We start from the raw sequence: 7,466 nt of genomic DNA, 5'->3' as shown, positions 1-7,466 counted from the left end.
CCACAAGAGGAGCAGCAATTCACCACTGCTTACAATGTCAAGAAATGTTATTCTTGTGGGGCTACAGGGCATATAGCCAAATTCTGTAGAAAGGGTAAAAAACAGAATGTGAATAGCAGTGGGAAGGCTAAGAAGGGCATTGGTTTGGCTATTTCTGGTGAATCAACATCCAGAAATAATGAATTGTGGGTTGTTGATAGTGGGGCTTCACAATGCATTACTAAAGAGAAAAAGAGGATTGTTACTATGAAAAACAGCAACCAATATGTTTCACTGGCAAACGGTTGGAGGATGAAGGCCTCTGGTGAAGGTAATTCCTATTGTCCATGCATTAATGAACAGTTACCTATGTTATATATACCTAAACTAAGATTCAACTTGTTATCTGTAAGGGAATTGGTTAAGGTTGGGTTTGTGGTAACATTCAGAGGGGAGCAATGCACTATTGAGAGGAATGGAACCTGTGTAACTGCTAATTTGAAAAATGGTTTATTCGTTCTCACAAGTAACCAGGTTAGTACAGTTAAAGCTAACTCAATATGTGAGAATAAGAAGTCACATGATGAATGTATACATTTATTGCATAGGCGGTTAGGGCATGTAAACTTTAACTCACTACGTAAAACAGTGGAATTAGTAGAGGGAGTTAAACTGAAGCCATGTAGTAAGTATTTGAATTGCAATGCCTGTAATCAGGAAAAGAGCAAGGCAACTCCTGCAAACAGGATAAACGGCTTCAAAACAACTGTACCTTTGGAAGTTGTGTTTGCTGATTTAATTGGACCCATAAAACCAAGTTTAGGAGGGTCATGTTATATTTTAAGTATATTGGACCACTACTCTAGATATGGTTTTTGTTATCTGCTTAAGTCAAAGGCAGATACTTTCCAACAATTTGCAAACTGGCTGAAGTTCGTGGAGAGAAAAACAAAGAGAAAGGTTCAGTGCATAATTACTGATAATGGTACTGAATTTACAAATAAGTATTTTGTTGATATGCTACAATCAGCTGGCATTGAGCATAAACATTCAGCCCCTTATAGGCCTCAACATAATGCATTTGTTGAGAGACGTGGACAAACATTACAAGCCATGATGAGAACCATGTTAAGAGATTCTGGCTTAACAGATAGACTGTGGGGGGAGGCAGCAAAATGTGCAAACCATGTTCTGAATATAGTTGTTAATACTTCTACTGGTAAAATACCATATACTATATGGCATGGTAGAAGACCAAACCTTGATTACCTGCACACGTTTGGCACCCCAGCTTGGGTCCACATTCCTGCACAACTCAGGAGTAAAGGCCAACATAGGGCTAGGCAATTATACTTTGTAGGTTATGAAGCTAACCATAGATCATATCGTTTCTGGGAACGAGGCACAACTAATGTATATAACAGTTCTAGTGCAAAATTCCTTGAGCACGTTGGTTGGGATAGGTTAGAGCAAGAAACTGTTAATACTGATCCTCTAGTGTTTGAGGACTCCTCTGATAACGTAACTAGTAATGATAATGCATCTCCTGTAAATATAAAAGATGAAGAGGAGATAGGGGAGATAATAGAGGAATCAGAGGAAGGAAAGGAGTCAGAAATTCAAAGCCCTGTAATTCCTTGGCGTTCAATGCGTATCAGACATCCACCTGATCGCTATGAAGCAAGTATAATATGTCAAGTTAGTTCAGTACCTTCTAACTATGATGAGATCAGGATGTATCCTGAAAAGGAACAGGCATCATGGAAAGCTACAATGAACAGGGAGTTGAAGTCTTTGCAGGATCTTAACGTTTATGAGAAAGCAAAACTGCCACCTGGTGAGCAAGCTATAGGTTGTAAATGGATATATAAGTTAAAGAAAGGTGTAGACGGGACTGTAACCCATAAGGCACGTTTGGTTGCACAAGGTTTTGCCCAAACTACTGAGGATTATGACGAAGTGTTTGCACCCAGTCTGAGGGCAACTACTTTAAGAGCAGCTTTAGTATGGGCAGCTAAACACCAATATATGGTTACTCATGTAGACGTTGAAACTGCATATTTACATGCTCCATTGCAACATACTATTTATTTAAGAATACCACCAGGATTGACCAATGATAGAGACCATGATTGTTGGGAATTAAAGAAAAGCCTCTATGGATTGAAACAATCAGGCTATGAGTGGAACAAATGTATAGTTAATGAGTTAAGTGCATTAGGTTTTGTAGCCAGTAATGCTGATCCTTGTTTGTTTAGAAGAGAACACAATGGAGCATTATCTTTTCTCTTATTATTCACAGATGATATTGCAATAATAACAAAAACTGAGTTAGAAGCACAAACTATCATTTCAAGATTGCAAAATAAATTCACAATTAGAAATCTTGGGAAAATTAGCCACTATTTGGGGTTAGATATTGTGAAAACAAATAGGGGTTTTAAGGTGTCACAAGCCAGTAAAATATCTCAGTTATTAAAGAGATACAACATGGAAATGTGTAAACCAGCTAAAACTCCGATGGCTATGGATTTTAAGGACACTAATGTTGAGAGTCCTGTATTTGATAAGACTATGTACCAATCTTTGATAGGAAGTCTTATGTATCTGAGTAATTGGACTAGACCTGATATTTCTTACTGTGTAAATCAATTAGCTAGGTACAACAATAATCCAACTGTTAGACACTGGCAATCAGCTAAACGAGTATTAAGGTATTTGAAGCAGACTATTCACTACTCGTTATATCTAGAGCCAAATCGTGAGTTAATCCTTACTGCATATGCAGATGCGAGTTTTGCCTCTGATACAAACAGTCGTAAATCTACCTCAGGGTTGGCTGTAATGTTGGGTGATTCTTTGATTGGATGGAAGTCCATTAGACAAAAACACATAAGCTTATCTACAATGGAGGCTGAATTTTCATGTCTATCAGTGTTATGTACAGAACTGCTAGTGTACAAACAATTATTGTTAGATATGGGTTTAAATGTAAATGATCCATTTATTGTATATGAGGACAATCAAGCTGCGATAAAGATGGCTAATAATGCTGCAGTAAGAACAAGATCTAAATATACTGATCTTCGTTATTTAAATGTCAGACAATGTATCAAGGAGAAATTAATACAGCTAGAGTATTGTTCATCTGATGTAAATATTGCAGACCATTTTACGAAGGTACAAAGTGCTGTGAAACACAATGCTAATTGTGAAAGAATGTGCATAAGATTGTAAGAGTTATATATTATTCTACCCAAAGGGGAGAATGTTAGGCATATGGTGTTAGCCTACAATGTTGGGTTGAAAATATATTAACCATAATGCTATGTCTTTAAGTTGTTAATTGGCCAATGGGTGTGTAAGTGTTCTCATGGCCATAAGAGGAAGCTAGGAAAGTAGCTTCTCTCTCTCTCCGAATTCACTGATCTCTACTATTACTGTTTTTGCTCTGCTGTTGGTTTACTACTGTTGTAAACCTGAACTGTGTATTGACCTCTGGACCGGTAAGAAGACTTTGTAGTTTGGATTACTCCTTGGACTGTTGCTATTGTGTATGACTTGGACTGTTTATTTTTGACTGTGCATTTTTGTTCTTACACCACCTCAAAGTAAAATACTTTTTGCTTTTAGAACTCAGTGTATTTCTGTGTGTGACTTTTACTGCTCTCAGTGCCCTTCCTTGTCTGTGCAACTCTTTGGTAGCACAAGGAGACCTCTGCACAACAAATTCCTTAACAGACTTCACAGACGGTGAAGCCCTTCAGCGCAGGATGGAGCGTCGACAACAGCGGAGAAGCGAGACGTCAGATCGCCAAAGAGCCAGAAACCCCCTGCCACCACGACACGAGCAACGGGCCACCTGCGCCAGCTGCGGGGGCAACCATGCCCGGGGAAGCTACCGGTTCCGGAACGCAAAATGCCACAATTGCGGAAAAACCGGCCACATCAAACCAGTGTGCCGAAGCCGGCCCCGCGACAACGTGCATGATCTGGAGGCCAACCCCCCAGGTAGGCCAACCGCCCAGGCCAACAAGGGAAGAGCGCCAGGAATCTTAGTGGGAACAATAGATAAGGTGCATAGCCTAAGTCCAAAAGTAAGGATCAGGGTCAAAATTCAGGGGGTCACCTGCCCCATGGAGGTGGACTCCGGGTCAGCAGTCTCCTTAATATCGTTCAAAACGTATCAGGAGATCTGCCAACAAAGCAATAGGGAAATTCCCCTTAAAAAAACCCAGGTCCATCTAGCAGATTTCCAAAAAAACCCCATTCCCCTAGAAGGGAAGGCTAAGGTCGATGTAGAATACAAAAAATTCAAGGGACCCCTGGAAGTCCTAGTGACTCCAGGGAACCGCACCAACCTAATCGGGCTGAACTGGTTCAGCCCTCTGGGCATCGCCATTACTGGGGTAAACACAGTAGAAGCCTCTAGCCTCGAAGCCGTCTGCAACAAGTATGCAGACGTCTTTGATGGCACACTAGGAAAATACACTGGCCCTCCCATCGCCTTAAAATTAAATGCAACCATCCAGCCCATAAAGATAAGAGCTAGGAGGGTCGGGAACTTTGACAGCTGTCAAAGTTCCCTGCCAGGGCGCAGGCGCAGCCACTGACAGCTCGCGGCTGTCAAAACACCAAGCCATGCGGAAATAAGAACTGTCAAGAAAAGACGGCGATGATTGGCTCGGCTAGACGCGGCGCCAAAAGAGACGATCCTGATTGGATCTCATTGACAGCTGCCGGCTATAAAAGCCGGACAAGTTATCCTGTTTTTGCCTTGTTCTAAATAAAGTCCTAGTTCTGTAACCTGTCGTCCCGAGTGGTCCTTCGGCTACTTCACTAGCAATAGAAGTGTAGGTCCTTTAGCCTTTCCCTCTCCATTGGGCAAGGGATAATTCATTCCTTATTTTGAGGAAACAGCAGGTTTCTCTATTGGAGTCTAATACTTCAAGATACAATATACAAGACACGAATCACGAGAGAATAATAAAAAAGCATGTTTCTACTTTATAGTATCTTTGGCCTAGAGATGAACAGTTGTAGACATGATATGAGAAAACAACTTCTTTTTTAATATATATATATATATATATACATATATATATATGTATAAGTATTTGTCAAGGCTTTTTGAATGGACCTTGCTAATTAACTCTTTCATTCCTGTTTTGGCCCGGCTCAGGGCTTATCCACAGGAACTAGTCAACTTATGACAGCTCATTATTTGTGCAAATTATTCAAATTGCTAATAAAGAATTTGGGAGGCTAAGATGATCATTTCGAACTCATTTATGTTCTCATCAGTTAGTCATACCCTTTATCTGAGATTCGAACCCGGGCTGATTGTATATCAGGCAGTGTTTTAACCTCCTGAGCCACGGGGTTCTTTCTCTCTCATATTAGCTGGAAGGCAAGGCAAATGTATATTTAAGTATTTGTCAAGGCTTTTTGAATGGACCTTGCTAATTAACTCTTTCATTCCTGTTTTGGCCCGGCTCAGGGCTTATCCACAGGAACTAGTCAACTTATGACAGCTCATTATTTGTGCAAATTATTCAAATTGCTAATAAAGAATTTGGGAGGGTAAGATGATCATTTCGAACTCATTTATGTTCTCATCAGTTAGTCATACCCTTTATCTGAGGTTCGAATCTCAGATAAAGGGTATGACTAACTGATGAGAACATAAATGAGTTCGAAATGATCATCTTAGCCTCCCAAATTCTTTATTAGCAATTTGAATAATTTGCACATATATATATCTTAGTGGGATTCCATCTTTGTGTATTTTGGGGAGGCCATATAGTTTTGGGCATCTGGATGACTTCTCCCTAGGAATGATTGTTTGTTGGATTTCTTGGCTTATAGAAGTTGATTTTATCTTTTTCTTGGTGGTCTTTTCTAGATAGGTTGTGGGATCTGTATATATAGGTTTGTATGTGTCCATTACCACTGTAGCATTGCCTTTATCTGCTGGTAGTATGATTATGCTGTTGTCTTTTCTTAGGTTTTGCAATGCTGCTTGTTCTTCTTTTGTTAGGTTGCTTTTGGGTGGTTTGCTTGTGCATAGGATGTGGGTGACTTCATGTCTGACTTGGTCTGCTACAGTGGTAATGGACACATTGGACTATGAAGAGAAACTGTCCAACTTACTCAAAGAAACTACATACAAACCTATATATACAGATCCCACAACCTATCTAGAAAAGACCACCAAGAAAAAGATAAAATCAACTTCTATAAGCCAAGAAATCCAACAAACAATCATTCCTAGGGAGAAGTCATCCAGATTCCCAAAACTATATGGCCTCCCCAAAATACACAAAGATGGAATCCCACTAAGACCCATAGTAAGTTCTATAGGCTCACCACTACAAAACTTAGCTAAATACCTAGCAAAACAATTACAACCTCTAGCAGAAATGGCAGCTTCATATGTCCAAAACTCATACCACTTTATAGAATTAGTGAAAAATCTACAGATAGACCAAAAAGACTTGCTAGTCAGCTTCGATGTGGTATCACTATTCACCCAGGTGCCAGTCCAAGAAGCTCTATCAACAATAAGAAGCAAATACCAACCACCAAACCATATTATAGAACTAGCAGAACACTGCTTATCAAACACATACTTCATACACAGAGGCCAGAGATACAAACAAATAGAAGGTGCACCAATGGGATCCCCTCTATCACCAGTTATCGCCAACCTTTTCATGGAAGAATTTGAAACTAACGCTCTAGAAAAGACTACAAACAAACCAAAACTGTGGCTCAGATATGTGGATGACACCTTCGTGATCTGGCCCCACGGAAGAAAGGAGCTAGAAAACTTCCTAACACACCTGAATAGCCTACATCCCAAAATAAAATTCACCATGGAGATTGAAACAAACAACCAGTTACCTTTCCTGGATGTACTTATATACAAAAAACAAAACGGAACTCTAGGACACACAGTCTACCGAAAGAAAACACACACCAACCATTACCTCAATGCGCAATCACATCATCACCCAGCACAAATAAATTCAGTAGCCAAAACACTAATAACAAGAACCAGACGCCTTGCAGATGAAACACATATACAAACAGAACTACACACCCTGACAGACATATTGACAGCAAACAAGTTCCAAAAAAACAAAATCACCAATATAATTCAGCAGCGGACTCCGAAACAGAAAAACATCCAAGAAGAAGAACAGAACAACGGACGAGCCATCTTGCCCTACATAAAAGGAACAACCGACAAAATCAGTAAAGTACTACACAAACATAACATCAAAACCGCATTAAACACTGACAGAAAGATATCAACCATCCTGAGAAATCCCAAAGACAAAATAGAACTGGAAAACCAGGGCATATACCAAATCCCATGCGCCTCCTGTCCAGCAACATACATCAGACAGACTAACAGAAGAATAGAGGTACGTGTAGAAGAACATAAGAACTCGGTACAGAAGAAAAATCGAACATCTTCA

Source organism: Vipera berus (genome assembly GCF_964194415.1).
Source record: "Vipera berus genome assembly, chromosome: 3".
Taxonomy (NCBI): Eukaryota; Metazoa; Chordata; class Lepidosauria; order Squamata; family Viperidae; genus Vipera; species Vipera berus.
The sequence above is the reverse complement of the archived record's forward strand: the minus strand, read 5'-3'. Positions refer to the sequence as shown.